Source organism: Pongo abelii, chromosome 19, assembly GCF_028885655.2.
Source record: "Pongo abelii isolate AG06213 chromosome 19, NHGRI_mPonAbe1-v2.0_pri, whole genome shotgun sequence".
Classification (NCBI taxonomy): domain Eukaryota; kingdom Metazoa; phylum Chordata; class Mammalia; order Primates; family Hominidae; genus Pongo; species Pongo abelii.
This window is the reverse complement of record NC_072004.2, coordinates 66599846-66621538: the sequence shown is the minus strand read 5'-3', so window position 1 is coordinate 66621538 and position 21693 is coordinate 66599846. Positions and strand designations below refer to the sequence as shown.

The 21693-nt window shown below is 50.8% G+C and overlaps 1 long non-coding RNA gene across 2 annotated transcripts in view; it reads left to right on the top strand.

Moving 5' to 3' along the window:
* The window catches only part of LOC129054963 (uncharacterized), a 42329-nt gene extending 23055 nt beyond the window's left edge, over positions 1-19274 (top strand). Inside the window, exons 2-4 of one of the 2 annotated variants that reach the window (XR_010137974.1) lie at positions 288-400; positions 17121-17434; positions 17874-19274. This is a non-coding gene — a long non-coding RNA (uncharacterized LOC129054963). Of the gene's footprint in view, positions 1-287; positions 401-10726; positions 11281-17120; positions 17435-17873 lie in introns of those variants that run through there. The other variant, XR_010137975.1, reaches the window with a different exon arrangement.
* Positions 19275-21693: the final 2419 nt, after the last annotated feature.

Below are 21693 nucleotides of genomic sequence, written 5' to 3'. Positions count from 1 at the left end.
AAAAATACAAAAATTAGCCGGGCGTGGTGATGCACACCTGTAGTCCCAGCTACTCAGGAGGCTGAGGCAGGAGAATGGCTTGAACCCAGGAGGCGGAGGTTGAAGTGAGCTGAGATCGTGCCACTGCACTCCAGCCTAGGGGACAGAGCGAGACTCCATCGTAACACACACATACACACACACACACACACACACACACACACACACACAAAAACTTGGCTGAATCAGAGACAAGGTAAGGAGCATAGGAAATCTAAACAAATTTACTCTATCGTTGATATCTTCAGGTAAAAGGAAAGATACTACCATACACGAGAGTAGAACAAGATGCTATTAAGACACAAAGGAAGAGATGAAAGACGGAACATTTCCTCCTAAAATCAAGAATAAAGTAAAGAAGGTACTGTTATCACTTTTTTTTTTTTTTTTCGAGACACAGTTTCACTCTGTTGCCCAGGCTGGAGTGCAATGGCACGATCTTGGCTCACTGCAACCTCCACCTCCTGGGTTCAAGTGATTCTCCAGCCTCAGCCCGCTGAGTAGCTGGGATTATAGGCATGTGCCACCACACCTGGCTAATTTTTTTTTTTTTTTTTGTACTCTTAGTAGAAACGGGGTTTCACCATGTTGAACAGGCTGGTCACCAACTCCTGGCCTCAGATGATCCGCCCGCCTCGGCCTCCCAAAATTCTGGGATTACAGGAGGGAGCCACCGCACCAAGCCTGTTATCACTTCTATTCAACATTGTCCTAGCCAGTACAATAGCCTACAACAGGCAACAAAAATATATAGAAGTCATGTAGATTGGAAAAGAAGTTAAACTGTCCTGATTGGCAGATGATGCGATTGTGTATATGTAGAAAATCCTAAAGAATATAGAAAAAGCTATTAGAACTAGTAAGTGAGTTTAGAAGGGATGCAGGACATAAGGTCAGTATATGAAAACCAGCAACAAACATCTGGACATTGAATTTTTTTTTTTTTTTTTTTTGGCAGAGTCTCACTCTGTCACCCAGGCTGGAATAGAGTGGTGGCATCTCTGCTCACTGCAACCACCTACCACCTCCCAGGTTCAAGCGATTCTCATGCCTCAGCCTCCCTAGTAGCTGGGATTACAGGTGTGTCCCACCATGCCTGGCTGATTTTTGTATTTTTAGTAGAGACAGAGTTTCTCCATGTTGGCCAGGCTGATCTCAAGCTCCTGGCCTCAAGTGATCCACCCGCCTTGGCCCCACAACGTGTTGGGATTACAGGCATGAGCCATTGTACCCAGCCTGAAATGTTTTATTTTATTTTATTTTTTATTTTTTTTGAGACAGAGTCCCGTTCTGTCGCCCAGCCTGGAGTGCAGTGGCGCCATCTCGGCTCACTGCAAGCTCTGCCTCCTGGGTTCACGTCATTCTACTGCCTCAGTCTCCCAAGTAGCTGGGACCACAGGTGCCTGCCACCACGCCCGGCTAATTTTTTGTATTTTTAGTGGAGACGGGGTTTCACTGCATTAGCCAGGATGGTCTCGATCTGCTGACCTCGCGATCCGCCCGCCTTGGCCTCCCAAAGTGCTGAGATTACAGGCGTGAGCCACCGCGCCTGACCCGGCCTGAAACGTTTTAAATACCATTTATAATTAGCATCAAAACATGACATTTAGGAAAAATTTAATTACACCTGTGTGATAAAAACTATAAATATTGCTGAGAGAAATTTAAAAAGACCTGAGTAAATGGAAAGATACACCTTATTCACTGACGAAAAATTTCAGTATTGTTAAAATGTCAATTCTCTCCCAAATGATTTATGGATTGAAAGCAATGCCATATGAAACTCCAGAAAGTTTTTTGTAGAAACTGACGAGCTAATTCTAAAATTTATATGGAATTGCAAAGGACCTAGAATTGGCAAATAATTTTGAAAAAGACAGCAGGGTTGGAGGCTTTAGTGTATCTGAAGGATATCGTGTACATCCATCTGTAAAGCTACAGTAATCTAGAAAGTATGGTATTGGTTCTCAATCCAACAGAACAGAGAATTCAGAAATAAACCCACACATGTATGGTCAACTGATTTTTGACAAAGATGACAATGTTATCCAATGGTTAATGGGTAGTCTTTTTAAAAAATGGTTCTCCCAGCCTAGCCAACATGGTGAAACCCCGTCTCTACAAACAATAAAAAAATTAGCCAGGCACGGTGGCACACCCCTATAATCCCAGCACTTTGGGAGGCTGAGGTGGGTGGATCACCTGAGGTCAGGAGTTCAAGACCAGCCTGGTCAATATGGCAAAACCCCATCTCTACTGAAAATAAAAATTAGCAGGGTGTGGTGGCACATGCCTGTAATCCCAGCTACTCAGGAGGCTGAGGCAGGAGAATCGTTGAACTCGGGAGGCAGAGGTTGCAGTGAGTTGAGATTGCGCCACTGCACTCCAGCCTGGGTGACAGAGCAAGACTCCGTTTCAAAAAAAAAACAAAAAAACAAAATGCAGATTGAAACCATAATGAGATTACTACTACACGTCCACTAAAATGACGAAAATTTTGACAGTACCAACTATTGGTGAGGATGTAGAGTAACTGGAACATTGCTGGTGGGAGTGTAAAATGGCACAACCACTTCAAAAAAACTATTGCCAGTTTCTTATGAAATTAAACATATATGTACTATACAACTCAACAATTTCATTCCTAGATATTTTTTCAAAAACTAATGTCCATACAAGACTTGTACTCTGTCTGTGGCCCAGGCTGGAGTGCAGTGGCATGATCACTGCTCACTGCAGCCTGGAGCTCCTGGGCCTAAGTGATTCTCCCACTTCAGCCTCCCAAGTAGCTGGGACTTCAGGCATGCACCACTGTGTCCGGCTAATTTAAATTTTTTTTTTTTTAGAGATGGGGTCTCACTATATTGCCCAGGCTGGTCGTGAACTCCTGGGCTCAAGCGATCCTCCTGCCTTCGCCTCCCAAAGTGCTGGGATTATAGACATGAGCCATCATGCCTGGCCTGTATCAGCTTTCTTCATAATAACCTGAAACTGGAAAAAACTCAAATGTCTATCAAAAAACGAATAGGTGGAAATCAGTGGTATGCAATGAAATACTATTGAGCAATGAACAGGAATTACTGCTACAAGCAGCAACATGAATCTCAAATTATGATGAGTGAAAAAAGCCAGACTCAAAATGGTGTAAATTATAATGATTCTGTTTATATGAAGCTCCAGGAAAGACCAATCTAACCTATAGTGTCAGAAAGCAGACTGGTGGTTGCCTAGGGTAAGGGGTAAGGTGATTGATTGTCACCACACCTGGCTAACTTTTGTATTTTTAGGAGAGACAGGGTTTCACCATGTTGTCCATGTTGGCCAGGCTGGTCTCGAACTCCAGACCTCAGGTGATCCTCTCACCTCCGCCTGCCCAAAGTGCTGGGATTACAGACATGAGCCACCTCACCCAGCCGACTCTTACTCCTCTCTAAGGCCCGGTTGAGAAGGCTGTAGAAGAGGCTGCCAGGAAGTGGGGCGGTGTCCTGGGCAGAGGTGAAAACAGAAGAGAATTTGCCAATCACAGACCAGGAGCTCCAGAGGGCCTGTGGACGAGCTAGGAGGACCGTGGTGGGGCTGGGAGGAATAGGGGATTGAGTGGGGTTGGAGACACGCAGAGCAGTGTGAGGCATGAGAGGCAGCGTGATGCTGGGTGACCACTCAGGCTTGGACTTCTCATGGTGATGGAGTAAAGAAGGAAGGGAGGCAGGGGCAGGCTAGTCGGCTGGTCTCTGGGATGAGTGTGGGCTCGAGTCTCTTCCTGTCCTGATGCTGCCTTCCCTTAGTAACCTGGCCTTCCTCCACAGTGGCTCTCAGATCCCTGCTAATGGGGATGCCCAGAGTCTGTGTCCTGCTCATTCTCTTCCTCTCACCTGTTTTCTTTATTGCAGTGAAATTTGGAAGTGCCGTGCCTTCCCCACACACCAGGTGACTGCCTTAGCACTAGGTCACTTGTATCTCAGCTTGTTTGTCCACTCCCCAAACTCCTGGAGACCAGGACCATGTCAATTTATCTTTGAGTCCGTTATATTTTAGGCGATGCTACGCTCAAGGTACATGGTCTCCGGGCATTGTTTGATAAAACAGAATGAATTCAGGAGAGGAAAGGGGAATAAACATGCTTAGTGAACATCTTCTCTGTAGGCATACACTTGTCCCTTAAAATCACGTGTATGATTTCCCGAGCAGAGCACTGGCGCTCAGCGGATGTTCCAGATTATTATTATTAAATTATATGATTATTATTTTATTATTCCACCTCATTGGGTAGGTGTTATTACCCCTACTCTATGTATTCATTTCACAAGTATTTCTTGAGTGCTTACTCTGTATCAGACACTGTGTTACGCCCTGGGAATACTAAGTATATATGAGTATGCTGGTTCTTCCTGGTGGAACCTCAAATCCCCAGATGCATTTGCTGTCCTACACTGTGAACAGAAAGGACAGTCCCTGGGGCTTACATCAACCTGGCTCACTTGCCAGCTGCTTCCAGGTGTTTTTAGCCAATGGGAGGCCCTGGCACGGAATGGCCTGGGAGAGAAGTTGGAGTGTTTCTTCCTTGTTCCCTTTGCTTTGGGCTGTGTTTTTGGCAGTAACAACTGCAGCCTCCTTAGGACCACCCCTCCCGAATGGCTCCAGCCCTCCAGGGACTTTGGTAACACCATTCTGCTCCCCCCACTGTCATCCGACACACACAGAGTAGGAGACACCATCCTGGTCATCTCAGGGACCTGAGCTGTGGCTAAGTTCACAGGGGCCTCCTGGGCAGTGACCTGGGTAGACCAGCTGTTTGTCGTCGGCTCCTCCCTTCCTTCCTGCTGCTCCCTGCCTGGCACAGCGCAACTGTCAACGCTCAGACAGAAGTGACTAGAGAGGATCTCCTGGCCTTCAGAGTCCAGGGCCTGACACACAGAGCACAGAATTCACTGGAAAGAAAAAAGAAAGGGAAGGAGGGATGGAGAAGGAAAGGAGGGAAGATGGACCTTGTATCTGAGTCCATCTTGTGAATCCATTCTCCCCCAGGTCACTAAGCCTGAGGTTATAACCAAACAGGCTTCTGAAAGGTCACGGATCATGTAAAGGGAGACTTCTGTTGTAGGGAAAGGCCACTGAACTTGAGAATCATTCTTGCCAGTTCTGTGATCTTGGGCAATACATTTGGCCTTAGTTTCCTACTCTGCAAAATGAGCACAGCTCTCATGCTTCAAAGCGGTGCACAAAAGCACCTCAAGGTTGCCAAGCACAGTGGCACACACCTGTAGTTCCAGCTACTCCAGAGGCTGAAGTGGGAGGATTGCTTGAGCCCAGGAGTTCAAGGCCAGCCTGGGTAGCATAATGAGACCCTCATCTCAAAAAAAAAAAAAAAAAGGCCGGGCGTGGTGACTCACACCTGTAATCTCAGCACTTTGGGAAGCCGAGGCGGGCGGATCACGAGGTCAAGGAGATCAAGACCATCCTGGCTAACACAGTGAAACCCTGTCTCTACTAAAAATACAAAAAATTAGCCAGGCGTGGTGGCGGGCGCCTGTAGTCTCAGCTACTCCGGATGCTGAGGCAGGATAATGGCGTGAACCCAGGAGGCAGAGCTTGCAGTCAGCCGAGATCGCGCCACTGCACTCCAGCCTGGGTGACAGAGTGAGACTCCGTCTGAAAAAAAATAATAATTAAAAAAAAAAAAGCACACCTCAAGGCTATGTAAGTGCTAGGCGTTGTTATAGGCATATCCAAGCTCATCCCTAGGGCAGGATGTCCTCCTCACACAGGACTCTTTTCTTCTTGCGTCCTCAGAAATGTAGTCATAGCCAGGAGTGATAAGACATTTCATTCTAATTGGATGCCACACAACTAACTATTTTTTTCCTTTTTTTTGGAGACAGAGTCTCGCTCTGTCGCCCAGGCTGGAGTGCAGTCATGTGATCTCGGCTCACTGCAACCTCCACCTCCCAGGTTCAAGCAATTCTCATGCCTCAGCCTCCCGAGTAGGTGGGATTACAGGCATGCACCACCCCGCCTGGCTAATTTTTTTTTTTAATTTTCAGTAGAGATGGGGGTTTCACTATGTTGGCCAGGCTGGTCTCGAACTCCTGACCTTAGGTGATCTGCCCACCTCGGCCTCCCAAAGTGCTGGGATTACAGGCATGAGCCACTGTGCCCAGCCTTTCTTTCCATTTTTTTCTCACCATTTTTTTTCAAGGTGACTTACAACTAATTCAATATGAAAAAAGAGAGGAAAGGTCATGAAAATCACACCGCTTCCCCTCCCCAAGATTTTCCAATAGGCAAAAATTTTCAGCTCCTAAAAGCCCATGTGGAAAAAGAAAACAGATGGGCTCTGGGAAGTGCTGCAAAGCCCTGGGAAGGGCTCTGAGCCCCCTCTGTCCTCTGAGGTCAGGTGGAGGGGTCAGGGAAGGAGACAGGTCTGCAGGGACCTGTAGCCAGAAGGGATGAGGCGGGGGCTAGGTGTGGAGCACCCAGTACATGAGAGGCACTGTGTCAGACTCTAAGGAAACAGAGGGGAAGCCAGCACTCTGGCCCTCAAGGAGCTCTCTGGCTTGCCAGAAGCATTTGGATGGGACAGGGCGGGTTGTGGATGGACTCGAGCCTTCTGCCCCTCACCATACACTGTGGAAGCACCCCAGTTGTGGCCTGAGAAGGGATCTTGCTAGGGTCGTCTCAGCTCCGGCCAGAGTGAATGTCTCCTACATGGGGAGGTGGAGTTTCTGTTGGTGGATGAAGAACTGGAACTGGGCCCAATTTGGTGACTGGTCAGAGGGTACTGAGGTCCTATGCTCCAGGGACTTGCCTTCCAAGCCGACCTGGGACAAAAAGTAATGCTCCTTTTGTCCGCTAGGAGGAGCCAGTGTCCTTGAGTGGACTGCAGGGTGGCCCACCCCCCCCCCCCACTTCCCCCCATCTAGGGACAGGGAGCTTTCAGCAGGTGGGAAGGGAGAGTGGTCAGCAGGTCGCCCAGCCTCCCCCAGATCTCTTCCCCTTTGACCTGTGCTCCGGCTCTCTCCTTTGCCATACGTGGTGGTGGTGGGCAGTGGGACTCCAGATCTATAGAAATACAGATTGTGCGTAAGTCAAAAGCAAATCTTTACTTCACCTTGCCAACCCAGAGTGTGGGCAAACGGGGGCAGTTTGGGTAAAGTCATTCTATCCATCTGAGCCTCCGTTTCTCATCTGTAAAATGCAAGCTTTGTTTAGCCAGATGTTTTCTAAGGCATCACTATGGGGATTTTGAAGTCCAGTGATTCCTAGTGCTGCCCCTCTACCCTCGGCCTTTCCTGATTTCTGCAAGTGCACACCACCAGCCAGTCCCATTACAGAGCTTCCTGCCCCTACATTCACCCCCAATACAGGGACATTCCTCTGGCAGGTGTGAGAGGCAAAGTCCCTGGGAAACTAGGAGACCTCTGCCAAGATCCACACTCTTGGCATCACCTGAGCCTCTCTCTCCAGGGCATGTTTTATTTCCAAGCACAGACTGTGTTTCCAACTCAACCAGATCCCTCCACCCACACATCCCTCGGGTACCTGTACCCCAATATGCCCAAGGCTTAGCCGTCCACCCCCACTCCGGGCTGCTGTCCATTTCAGCGGTGGCCCAGCACCCTCCCAATCCCCCAAGCCTGAAGTCTGGGTGTAAATATCAACCCTTCTCTTCTCGCAGTTTCTCTTTCCATATTCATGTGGCCAAAAAGTCCAGACAGGCTTACCTTGAATGTGCCCACCTCTCCTCTTTCCCGCTGCCCCTGCCCTAGTTCAGGCCTTCATCGTTTCTTTCTGGAACCGGCTGGTCTCTCTGACTCCAGTCTGTCCTCTCTCCAATCTATCATCTATCTATGCTGCTGCCAGAGAGCTCTTTCTAAAGCACAAATCTGATTATGCACATCTCTGCTTTAAAATCTTGGCTGTAGCCTCATGGCCTAAAGATAAATCCAAAGTCCTAATGAGGCTTCCAAGTCCATTCATGGTCTGACCCTTGCTTCCCAGTCCAAGCTCATTTCCCAGCACACTCCTGGGCCCATCCACACCACATTGCTCCCCACCCTCTGATCTGCCTGTGCTCTTTCAGGGTTCCTGCCTTTGCAAGCACTGTCCCCTCAGCCGAGAACTACGACCCTGATTTTTGCTTGGTGAACTTGGACTTCTTGAAGACTGAGCTCAAGGCCGTTCAGCCTTTCCCAAGTGTCCCAGGCAAGGTTTCCGTCACCCCTCTTATATTTCTTTATCATCTGTCTGCCTCCTGCACTAGACTGTAAGCCCCTATTTAGCTCTGTTCCTCCACATCTAACCAATGCTTGATGTGTGGTAGGGATTTCCTACATGTGCTGAATGAATGAATGAATGCATATGCATGAATGGTCTGGGAAATGGCACGCTCAATTGCACTCTTCCTTTTTTCTCTGCTGGAGCCCACTGAGCAAGGGAAAGGGAAAATGGTAGGAGATGAGATGGGGGACATGGGTGGAGACCAGACCAAGTAGGGCTTTGGGAACCAAAAATATAGAATCGGGATGATTTCTCTCTTATTGGATCTCAGGTACACAGATTTAATCAATCAATCATACACTCAGAATGATATATTGTTGTCATTGTCATCTGACTATTTTTTGGTCCCTCTCTCATATACAGTGAGAATCCATAAACATTTATCTTATGTAAATCCTTCCATCCTCCCTACTTTTACTTACAGGAGAATTTGCGTTTCACTCTCAAAGCAATGAGAACTCTTTGGAGGCTTTTAAGCAAGGGAATGACGTGATCTGATTTTCATTTTATAAGGATTGCTCTGTCTGCTCCATGGAAAATGCATCATAGAGGACAAAAGTGGAGCTGAAGGACCAGATTGAGGCTGCTGAAGTGCACGAATGAGGAATGGTGTTCGGTGGAGGAGTGGCGGTGGAGAGAGAGAAAAGTGGGCGGTGGGCATAGGTACTGGAGGAAGAGAAGACCAGCCTGGCTGGTGTATGAGATGTGGGAATCAAGAGGGGGAAAGGCCTCCACAGTGAAGTTTTCAGCTGTTCTGGATAGTAGTTTAGAGGCAGCCTTTGGCTGGAAAGGGAGCTGGGGAACTTTTCTAGAAGCTGGGTCTACATAGCAAGCATATCTTTCTTACTTAGACTATATTTGGGGAGGGGCAATAAAGACTATTTATTTGGGGCAAATGAAGGGATGCTTAGAGAGATAATGGAAGAAGGACGGTTTGTCCCTCCAAGCCAATCCCCGCCACCCCCACCCCCGGCTGCTTTTTTTTTTCTGAGACAGAAGAAAACCTCCACCTCCCAGGTTTGATTCTCCTGCCTCAGACTCCCAAGTTACTGGGATTACAGGCGGGCACCACCACACCTGGCTAATTTTGGATTTTTAGTAGATACGGGGTTTCACCATGTTGTCCAGGCTGGTCTCGAATTCCTGACCTTGAATGATCCACCCACCTTGGCCTCCCAAAGTGCTGAGATTACAGGCGTGAGCCACCACACCCGGCCCAAGCCAATCCTTAACACCACCACAGGCCACAGGGCCTTTGCATAGGAGGCTCTCTCCCCAAATCTGTGCAAACCAGCTTCTGTTTCCATCAAGGTCTCAGCTCAAAGATCATCTCGGATAAGCTCAAAGATCATCTCTGACATCCTGGCTGGAGAGATGACACTACCTCCTGCCTCTCACCATCACCCTCTACACTCTCTTTCACTTTCTTATAGCACTTATCAAAGCTTTGACGCAGTTCTCTGGTGCAGCCACCTTCTAGAGCTTTTGGTGCACTTCTGAGGCTCCCCTCCACCTCTTCTGTTTCGAGGGCCTTGGTGGGCTTTGATGGAGACAGAACCAAGAACCCAGCGCCAAGGTCCAGGCCTTTGTGAGGTGCTGGTGCGGGGGCCGCACACCCAGCTGCCAATCAAGTGAAGGGAGGGAGGAAAATGAACGTCTAAGACCTCAAGCTGGAAGAAGTCTCAGTCCCAGAAGGTGGTAACTGGTTCCCCTGCCCTTCTTCTTATCCCCTCCCACAGCTCAGCCAGCTGCTGGAGGGACGCTGCAGGGGAAGGAGGCAGGGTGATTAAGAGCTCTGGTTGTCAGGGCTGGGGCCAGGGGGCACGCCCCCTGGGTGACATTTTCTCGCATTGTGTCCTCAGAACAAAAACGAGTCTTATTTGAGGAGCTGGATGGGGGAGGGGGCCGGGGGGCTGAAGCGACCGAGTGGAATCGTGGCTCCAGGGAACAGTGATTACTCATCAAAGGCCAGGGCAGCCCACGTCTTTGTGTGCCCTCCGCAGCCCGCCCGTGCCTGGCCACAGGACCCCAGCCCTAGACCTCCCCCTGACGGCCCCCAAAGAGCAGGGCTGGGGTGGGAGAGACCTGGGATCGTGTGTGGGCACAGAGCCGGGACAGGCGCGCTGGGGGCGGGGTGACCAGGGCAGGCTTCCTGGAGGAGGGGAGTGTGGAGATGCACTGGACAGAGGGGAGGCACAAGGAGGAGAACGGCTGTGGGCTTAGGGGAAAAAAAAGTGGGTCTCCGAAGACCAGGGGGTGAGTGTGGGGGGACGGGGAGGGGGCAGAACTTCTAAGGTGTCAACTCAGCCCCCGGATGGAGTGTCCTGGAGTGCTTGGGGGAAGGGGCCGCTTCCTGCTACAATGGCTATTTTGGGGCCTGAATCAAATCAAATCCGCCGCAGCCCCCAGAGCCCCCAGCAGCTGCGCAGAACAGCTGTCCAGCCGAGGGCGCTGAGCGGCTGGAATGGCGCTTCCTGCCCCCCACTGATCTCTGGCCCCCCCAAGGGTGTGGGTTGCAGGGGAAGGGGGAAGAGGATGTGAAAGGGCTTTGGGCTCAAGTCAGAAACCTGGGCTAAGATGGTGTGCTTTCCTCCCCCTGCTCTGTGCGACCGCGGGGCTGAGACTGGCGTCTCTATGCCAGTTCTGGGGCCATCCTGAAGCTCTTCCCTGCACCTTCACCCTCCATTCAGTTCCTACAAGGTATCTCCCCAGGCCCAGACAATCCCTACCTGAGCAGTCCTCCTGATCTTCCCCCCAGGAAGCCCTTCTAGTTTTCTCTTGTTGGGAGGAGCCCTTTCCTCATCTGCCCCCTCCCAACCTCAAAGGCTGTTCCCAGACTGGTTCCCTGCAGGCAGAGGAGCATCTCTCCCATCAGATCTGGATTTGGTTCTTCCTCTAGCTGAACTCCCAGCCATCCACTTGTTATTTACTCACAAGTCACCTGAGTGTTGACACGGAAGACAGGTAAGCTTCCTGGCAGGTGCCTGTTCAATCTCCTGATTGTGCTGAAGGGGCCTCATGCATGCCAGCTAAAAACCCATAGGTTGGCATGTAATAGAGTTGCAGGGAGCACTGAACTGCCTCCTCCAGGAAGCCTTCCTGGGACAGGCAAAAAGGAGAGGTCTCTTTCTTTTTGGTCCACCCTGGCTCAAGGCCAGCATTGGCTGTCCACAAGAGTGACCAAAGCTGGGACATGCCCTGGGGCAGCCGTGTCCCTCAGGTCACTAGTCCATGACGGGGTCCCTCGTGCCCATCTTGTGCAGAAAGAACCCTATTGTCCAGGGGGCATAGCTGAGGGGTGAGTTCAGAGCCCAGAGATGTTGACCACAGGGCTGGTCATCAGCCTTCTGACCACAGCAGGAGGGAGTCAGGGAACTGTGTGGTCTGTGGGGGCGAGGGGCAGGCACACACTAGTGCACACACAGGACCATAAGCCCAGGCACTGCCCTCCTCATCCAAGCACACACTCTCCCGTGCTCCCCCCAGGACGGCCCCTCCCTTTCTTCTTCCGCATTCCTGCTGGCAGATGCTCCATTCTTTTCTTCCCCGAGCAAGCCAGGGAGATCTCCACCTTCCGGGGTGGGGGGGCTCCGGACATAGCAAAAGTGGGGGGAAGCAGGGATGTGCCACCTGTCCCTGGGGGCAGGGGCAGCCCCTGGAGCTCCACCCACACTGGGATGAGAGCCCAGGGTGCTTTGATCTCCTGTGCAGTGCGCCTGTTGTGGAAGCTGCCAAGATTAAGAGATGCACGCACAGGTCTTTTGACCAGGCCTGCAATTCCTGAGCTTGTTTCCAGATCAGAGCCCTCATCTTCCTTCAGAGACCTCTTCACTAATGGACCTCCCACCTCTTTCCTCACTGAATCTCTCCCCTCATTGAACCCCCTCTCCTCTCCCATCCCTATCTCTATGAGTCATCCCATCTCTGGGAGAGTGGTGTCCTTTCCTTCTAATTTCCATGGGCCCCAGAAGGTCTGGTCTACAACACAGACCCTGTGGGTAGTGGCTGAGACAGGTTGCACTGGTTTGCTTGTGCCCAACCCCCTAAAGACACACAGTGCACCTGTCATCACCACCACCACCACCACCACCTCCGTGCAGGCCCAGCCTGGGAAGGTCCGTCTGGACTCAGGAAGTCCTGCCATTTCAGCAGGTTGAGGTTCCTGGGCCCCCAGGCTCCAAGTAGACCAGGGACTGGTAAGAAGTGAATGGCAGGTGGAGACTAGTAACCAGACTCTGAGTTGAACTTGATTTTGGCTCTGAATCTGTCTGAGGTGGAGTCCTATGATCTAGCCTTCTTCTTCTTCCTTTTTTTTTTTTTTTTTTTTTTTTTTTGAGACAGAGTCTCACTCTCGCCCATGTTGGAGTGCAGTGGCACAATCTTGGCTCACTGCAACCTCCGCCCCAGGGTTCTAGCAATTCTCCGACCTCAGCTTCCCAAGTAGCTGGGATTACAGGTGCCTGCCACCACGCCCGGCTACTTTTTTGTATTTGTAGTAGAAACAGGGTTTCGCCATGTTGGCCAAGTTGGTCTCAAACTCTTGACCTCAGGTGATCCACCTGCCTTGGCCTCCCAAAGTGCTGGGATTACAGGTGTGAGCCACTGCGCCCGGCCGATCTAGCCTTCTTGTAGGATCATTCACACACATCACTGTTTCCCTCATAAGCATCCCAAAGCGGGAGGAGGCCCATTCCCCCTTCCACCCTCTCCCAGCCCAGGAACAGCTCACCCCAGAGTGGCCTGGCTGTGATGATCAGGAACTCATTGTATCTGTACGGTCTCAATTCTGCCTGCGGTGGAGGAGACCCCACCCTAAGCAAAAGCAGGGACTGTGGGGTCCACGTGGGATTCAGGGAGGGTGGGAGAGTGAGACCCAAAGAGAGCCAGAGATAAAGACAGAAAGCCAGAGAGGTAAGCGATGGAGAGACAGAGAAGATGGATGGAGGCATGGAGGGATGGAGGGATGGAGGGATGGAGGGAGGGAGGGAGGGAGGGAGGGATGGAGGGAGGGAGAAAAAGTGAAAAGTGGAGGGAAGAGAGGAAGGTGGGGGGGAGGGGAGGGGAGGGGAGGGGAGGGGACGGAGAGAGAGGAGACATAGTGAAGAAGTGCTGAGCCAAGATGAGAGGAAGGAAGCTATTGGCCCCCCTCCCTCCCTCCCTCCCTGCAGCCACACCAGGCAAAACTCCAGACACAAATGCATCCCAATGGGCGTCTGGCAGGAAGGCTCCAACTGCTCTGAGATTCTGAGGTTCCGCTGAGCTCACCTGGCCAAGTGTGTCAAAACTCCCACCAGCATCACCCCAGCACCACCTAGAAGCACTCTGAGCCCCACTCTGAAGATAATTCTGGGAATCAAAAAGAAGGCGAAACCTGCCCAAGTCCCCCGAGAGGGTCTGAGGTCCTTCCCCAGTCCCCTGCATTGCTGGAAACCCTTTCCCCTAGAACAGAGCTACACTAACTGCCAGGAGGCCAGGCCTGTTGGCAGAAACAGAGATGACCCCCTCTCCCACCTTCCGCTTTGCCACGCCAGTGACTATTTGCTGACTGTCTCTTTCTTGTTGCTAATCGCTCGGCCCCGTCTAATTGGTAATTAGCCTTGCGAGCCCAGCCTGTGCTTGGCTAATTGCTGTTTGTCTCACCCTCATCTCCGGCAGCACAGTGGTGCCAACACAGCCGCCTGGGCTCTATCCGGGCTGCTGGCATCCGTGCCAGGTTCTGTAGAGGTTTCTGCAGCCCCACCCTGTTCTCTTCCAGGGATTTTGTGGGGTACAGCCTCCTTCAGCAGTAATGTCAGCCCTGAGGGTGGTCCCTGACAGTCCTTCTGGGCGGTTGCAGACTGGGGCCCCTGCTTTCATGCATAGTCCACGCCCAGTTCTAGAAAAAGACGGCCATGAGTGAGCTACAGTCCCTGCCGAGGAGTGGAGTCTGGGGGGACTCTAGCGAGGAGGTGTCTGCACCGGAACTTAAGGATGTCTAGGATTTAACCATCAGAGAAGGGAGAAAGGACTTTTCAGGCAAATGGAACTGAAGGTGGTTGGCCCAGTGTGACCGAAGGGTCTGGAAAGGAGCCTGGAAAGGTAGATAGGGCGGGGTTTGATTCTGCAAGCTGTAGGAACCACGGAAGGTTTTTGAGCTGGGGAAAGGTATGATCTGCTCTGCCCTGGGGGGATCATTCTGGAGGCCATGGTGAGGATGAGGATTGGTGAGGGGAGAAACCAGGCCAGGGTGAACCCTCAGGAGGCTGCTGCTTTTGGGTTGGAGGCAGAGAGAAGGGCAAGGGTGGGAGAATTGTTTTAGAAGAACCCACAGGATTTGTTGATGGATTGGAAGCAGGAGACATCACAAGGGACGGTGTGCCAAGGCTGTGATGATAGACTTCCAAGGACAACAAAGATCCTCCCCTCCCCACTAGCCCTGTTGGGAGAAGGGCAGGTGGCATCTCACCTGTTTTCCATGACTCATAGAGTAGCTTGGGACCCCTTTTTGAGAACTAAGTTTCCTGGTCTCTTTAGGAGCCTCTTAAGGAGATGATGTCATTGACACAAGAACTGACACTGGCTGGGCCCTTACCATGGGCTGGTAACCAAGCACCAGCTTCTCAGAACTTCCTAGGAGAAAGCCACTATTATTATCTTCAGGTTTCACATGGGGAAACCGAGACTAGGGGAGATTAAGCCATCTGCCCAAGGCCACACAGCTAGTAAATGGTGGAGGTTAGGTGCGCTCAAGTCTCACTTCTCAGTCGGAACTTTAAACATGACTTTGCAGTACCTCTCAACCTCCTGTGACAACTATGCTCGGCTAGGGTTTGTTTTATTGACTGATTTATTTTAATCAAAATGGCACCAACCAGCTCATCCCCTCTATCTGAAATCCCTTTCCTTTTCAACTCTGTCCAAATCCAACCTATCCTTTTAAGCCCAGGGCAAAGCCTACCTCCTTCAGGAAGCAATCCTGGATTTTATAAGCCCCTCTCTACATGCTGGAGGTAACCTCTTGGACATACTTGATTTTGAGTCTTGTAACAGCACTTTCTCTACTCTTTGCCCTCTCCCAGGGCCTCCTATAGAGGGAAGACCCACCCTGCAGGACGCCACACATGTGTTGTCCACATTACCCTAGACTGCTCCGGGATGGGTCTTGTCCTCACTGAACAGTGAATGTCCTGAATCCCCTGGTCATCTTTGGGTCACGCCCACTGCCACCTCACCTGGCACTGCACACAGGGTAATGTCTGCCCCAGGGCTATGTTCTGAGAGATGCTTACCTGTCCAACTGGAGGAGGCTCCTCTCACTTGCCATGCTGGACTCAAGTGGCTCCTGGCTGTTCCCAAAACTCAGGTTCACCCATCATGGCAGGGAGCTTTGGCTCTGTCCAGGATCACCAGAAGCCTGAGCTGCTGGCTCAAAGATTGGCCCACAGCAGGAATTTCCCAAAGTGTTGGGGGCCTCATGGAATGATTACTTTGAAATGGACTACACGTGGTTAGATGAGCAAGTCTTTGTGCTTTTATCAAAACCATCAGTGACATCTTGTATTTTCCTTTCAGAGCCTTTATTTCCTCCAGCAGTGCTGGCCTCATGCCCCAGAATAAAAATGCACTAGTACTTTCCACCCGGCCTGGAAGGGGCTTTAGTGGAAGCTAGTGGAGCTGCAGTAAAGGGGTGGGTGGGCAGAGGGGGGTGAGTGGGCATTGTCCTTTGCCTCCAAGCCGGCCCCAGACTAAAGCAATCTAGGAATCAGAGGTTGGAGACCCCACTAAGGAAGGAACCTGGGAGAAGATTTAGCACAGGATTTTCAGCTGTGTTTGGGAGACTTGTGGGATCTTTACAGGTGCCTCAGGGGTTGTTGAAGGGCGAAAGATGGGCATTACCATTATTATTTCGAGACAGGGTCTTGCTCTGTTGCCCAGGCTGGAGTGCCGTGGTGCAAACATGACTCACTGCAACCTCAACCTCCTGGCCTTAAGTGATCCTCCCACCTCAGCTTCCCTGAGTAGCTGAGACCACAGCACGCACCACCACACCTGGCTCTTTTTAAAACTTTTTGTAGAGATGGGGTCTTGCCACATTGCCCAGGCTGGCCTTAAATTCTTGGGCTCGGCCGGGCTCAGTGCCTCACGCCTGTAATCCCAGCACTTTCGGAGGCCAAGGCGGGCAGATCACAAGGTCAGGAGATGAGACCATCCTGGCTAATGTGGTGAAACCCCGTCTCTACTAAAAATACAAAAAATTAGCCGGGCGCAGTGACACGCACCTGTAGTCCCAGCTACTTGAGAGGCGTGAACCCGGGAGGCAGAGGTTGCAGTGAGCCGAGATCGCACCACTGCACTCCAACCTGGGCAACAGAGCGAGACTCCATCTCAAAAAAAAAAAAAAAAAAAAAAAACTCCTGGGCTCAAGCCATCCCCCCACCGCAGCGTCCCACAGTGCTGAGATTACAGGCGTGAACCACTGCACCCAGCCAAGGTGGGCATTATTTATCTTTGTGTTCCCCATGAGTATTCTGCCATTCCTGGTTTGCATAGTCATTGGAGACATGGGCTCTGCAATGAATCTTCTTGGATTCAACCCAGAAGCTCTGTCCCTTACGGCATGTGTAACTGTAGGCAGCTTACCGAATGTCCTTGTGTCTCATTTTCCCATCTGCAATATCCAGAGGATGATAATTATCATGCTGTTTCAAGGTGGGTTGTGATAGTTGTGAAATCCATGGTACCATGCCTGGTCTTCAGCAGGACTTTACAAAAATAGCCTATATTATTTTAACTATGTGTTTTTGGGTTTTTTCCCCCTTCTCTAGCCTATCTGCCAGATTCACGAACAACCTGACCCAATGCAGGCAAATGCAGAGGATGTCCCATAACTGTCCCACTTCCTGGGAAGCCTTCTTTGTGGCCAGCCAGGGCTCAGTGCAGAGAGACAGAGAAGAGCCAGGTGTCCCCTAGCCCAATGCTTCCGGGAAGCGTCTCGGCCTTCCCACCTCTGAGAACATTCAGGCCTTTGAGATGTGGCCCCTGCCTGCCCCAGTCCCCCCGGCCCGACAATGGGGGCTTCAGAGGAGCCTGGATGGCAGGACACAGCCCCCTCTGTGAAGCAGAGTCGACCGCCAAGCTGGTGAGTCTGAGAAGACATTCCTCATGGGGCAGAGAAGGATGAAGGGAGGAGGCTGTGCATTGGCCCCTTGGCCCAGCCCTGACCCGAGGAGCCATTGCCACTGGGGCTTGGACAAAGGTCCCCCCTTCCTGCTCTCTGTCCTTTCCGTGCCCACCCGGGGAATGGTGCCAACAAGCGTCTGTCCCAGGGCCAAGAAGGAAGGCCTGAGGCTTGGATGATGTGAGGGGTCTCCTCCAGGTTTTAACACAGCACCCACAGTGCTGCTGGGTGAGTGGAGAGGCGGGCAGGCAGCCAGCCAGGAGAGAGCATCTGTTGGAGCTTGTGGTGGCCGCAGGCTCAGGGACCCTTGCCTCCTTCCTTGCACCCTCAGTCCTCAGCCCTCTGAGCCATCTCTTGAATAATATCTCCAGCAATGTCAAAATTCTCCTCTCCCCTTCAGGAGGTCTTCGTGAATTTATCAGGGAGAAGCATGGCTGAGTAAAGGAATTCTGGCACCACGTGACAACCATCTTCCTCATCAAGACTGGTGTCCTGGGATGTGACTATTCCTGACCTTCCGGCAGAATGAGGAGAAAAGTCTGAACCAGGCAGTTCACCTTCCCCCAGTAGCACTCCTGTCAGGCCATGGAGAATAACAATAGCTAACATTAACTGAGCTTTTGCTAGGGGCCAGATCTTTATGTGCATTATCTCATTTAATCCTTGTACTAAGAGGTAAGTACAATTACTATTGCCAATATAGGAAATAGAAGCTTAGTGTGGTTAAGTGACTTGCTCAATGGCTGGAAGAGGTGGAGGAACCCACCTCAAGGTTGTTCAGGTAGTTAGCAGTAAAGCCAGGATTTGAACCCAAGCAGTCTAAATCCCGAGATTCGTTTCACCAAAAACAGAAATAGAATCCTAATCCCTGCAACAGGTCAACTGAGCCAGGACCAATTCATTGCTTGATTCCTACAAAGGATTCTTGCTGATGAAGGTAACAAGGAAGATAGAAAGAGGAGATTGGTAACATTGAAGAAGAACGTGTTGATGAATAGGTGAATGATTCCTAGGTGATTCCTACCTAGGAATCATTGAGTTGTTCATTCATTAATCCATCATCCATCTCAGGAGCTCTGTTGAGTGGCCATAGAGTGTAGATAACATGAGCTCTGGAGCCTGACAGACTGAGTTCAAATCCCAGTTCTGCCATGATTTCCTGTGTGACCTTGGACACGTTGCTTCACTTCTCTGAGCCTCAGACTTCTCATCAAGAAAATGAGGATAATAAATTATCTGTCTTGTAGGGCTGCTGTGAGAATACATGTTATAATACATAGGAAGTGGTTTGTATGTTGCCTAGTACAAAATGAACACTCAATGAATGTTAGCTATTATTATTATTATTACTTCTACTTCTGTCCAGGTGCTGGGCTAAGGGACCAGAGTTACAAAGATGAGTGGGACTGCCTCTCTGATTGAAGAGATTAGTGGAAGAGATAGAGATAGAAAGACACAATGTAATAGGTGCCGGGAGTGGGGCCTGTACAAACAGCCATGGGAACACTTGCTGTGCCTGAAGGACTAAGGAGGGTGTTCCAGAGGAGGTGACCTTATCTGAGACTTGAAGGATAAATAGGAATCTATTAAACAGATAGGAAAAGAAGAGATAAAGCCGGCTGGGTGCAGTGGCTCACGCCTGTAATCCCAGCACTTTGGGAGGCCAAGGTGGGCAGATCATGAGGTCAGAAGTTCGAGACCAGCCTGGCCAACATAGTGAAACCCTGTCTCTACTAAAAATACAAAAATTAGCTGGGAGTGGTGGCAGGCACCTGTAGTCCCAGCTACTTGGGAGACTAAGGCAGGAGAATCGTTTGAACCCGGGAGTCAGAGGTTGCAGTGAGCCAAGATTGTGACACTGTACTCCAGCCCGGGTGACACAGCGAGACTCTGTCTCAAAAAAAAAAAAAAAAAAAAAGAGAGAGAGAGATAAAGCCATTCCAGCTAAGGGAACAACGAATGCAAAATGCTCTAGTGCAAAGGAGGCACCCTTAAGGGAGCAGTATGGATTTTGGCAGCCAGGAGGTGCTGGGTCTGGTTTTAGTTTTGGGTGTTGGGTGGGGATAGTGGCAGGAGTAAGGCTCTGTACCTTGGCAGGGCCTCCATGCTCTTCTAAGGACTCTGCATTTTGTCTTATAGACAGTCGGGAAGCGTTTTGGGTAAAGGCAAAGTGTGAATTACGTGTAAGACACTCTCAGCTAACCGAAATTTGAGAATTTAGATTGGCTCCATCTGGGCCTGGGAGAAATGGACCCAGCCATCCCCCACAGGATATAAATCCCAAGAAACCGGAGTCTTGTCCTAAGAAGAAAGCGGGGACAGGCAGGGTGAGCACCAGGGCCCTTCACTGCTCCAGCCTGACCAAAACCCTTGGAGACACCGATCTGGAGTCTTACCCGTGACAGTGCGAGGCTCTACAGCAGTGATTCTCAAACTTCAGCCTGCACTGGAATCCCCTGGGGACCCTGTTAAAAGGCAGATTCTGATTCAGGAGGCTGGGGTGGGGCCTAGAAATGTGCATTTCCAACAAGCCAAGCCCTCCCTTCCCCACCATGCTGATGCCGCTGATCCAGGAACCACACTTTGAGTGGTAAGGATCTAGAACCGTGGTCTGCCATCCTGGCAGTGCATTCAAGTCGCCTAGGGGAGGTTTTAAAAAGAAAAAGAAGGATGCCAGGGCCTCACCCCAGACCAATTAAATCAGAAGCTTTAGGGGTGGGGCCTGGGCATCCATAGCTTTGAAAGCTCCCAAGTGACTCTGATGCATGAGCAGGATGTGAAAGGAGAACACTGCAGGATGTGCTCGTTCAGGCTGGGGCAGGGGGCTCAGAACTCCCTTCCCAGCGGATGATCTAGAAATAGAATGCAGTGCACACAAAGTCCTAGCCCATGCCCTGTGAACAGCATTCCTGGTAACCCCAGGAGGGCAACCAAGGGGTATCCATATCAGGAAGGGAAAGGGGCAGGAAGGGCAGCCTCCTCTCAACTCTGTCCCTACCAGCCTCTTGGAAGTGGCTTTGTCCAGTGTCTGAGCCACTAGGCTAAATATAGCCCGGGCTGGGGGCTGAATTCATGCTATTGAAGCCTCTTGATTGCCCCAGCCCCAGCCTCAGAATGTAGAGAGAGGCTGGGGAAGGGGAAGCTGGGAGAGAAGGGAGAAGGGGTGAAGAGGTGGCGAAGAGACAGGAGGTAGTTTGCTTGGCCAGTTGGAATGGGAAATCTGAATAAGTTTATCTTTTAAAGCGAGGGTGCAATGTCGGGGGAAAAGAGAGAGATATTCCTTACCTAGTGCTGAACTATGTCCCCTCAAAATTTATGTTAAAGTCCTAACCTACGGTGGGACTGTATTTGGAGACGGGGTCTTTAAGGAGGTCATTAAAGTTACATGAGGTCATTAGGGTGGGACCCCGATGCCACAGGATCAGTGTCTTTATAAGAGGAAAAGACACTAGAACATTCTCTCCCAGCACCCCCCAGCTCTTCTCGCCCCCACATCCCCCTTCTCCCTGCCCGCTTCCACCTCTTAGCACATGTACCAAGGAAGGGCCTTGTGGGGACATAGCAAGAAGACAGCCAGGAAGGGAGCCCTCACCAGACACTGAATGGGCTGGAACCTTGGTCTTGGACTTCCAACTTCCAGTACTGTGAGAAAATCTATTTCTGGTTTTTGTTATTGTTGTTGTTTGTTCCTTTTTTTTTTTTTGAGACGGAGTCTCACTCTGCCACCCAGGCTGGAGTGCAGTGGCGCAATCTTGGCTCACTGCAACCTCCAGCTCCTGGGTTCAAGAGATTCTCCTGCCTCAGCCTCCCGAGTAGCTGGGATTACAGGCATGTGCCACCACGCCCGGCTAATTTTTATATTTTTAGTAGAGACAGGATTTTGGCATGTTGCCCAGGCTAGTCTCGAACTCTTGACTTCAGGTGATCTGCCCACCTCAGCCTCCTAAAGTGCTGGGATTACAGGCACGAGCCACCGTGCCAGGCCCAATTTCTGTTGTTTAAGCTACCCAGTCAGTGATGTTTTGGTACGGCAGCCTGAGCCAAGACAACTTGTAAGCAGAATCTGCCCATCCCTTACCCTTTTATTCATGTCTCCCAGAGCCAACGCCCCTTCCAGAAACTTCTTCAAAGGGGAGATCCTGTGATGGTTTGTTTTATGTGTCAACTTGACTGCGTCACAGGGTGCCCAGATATTTAAACATTATTCTTGGTGTATCCGT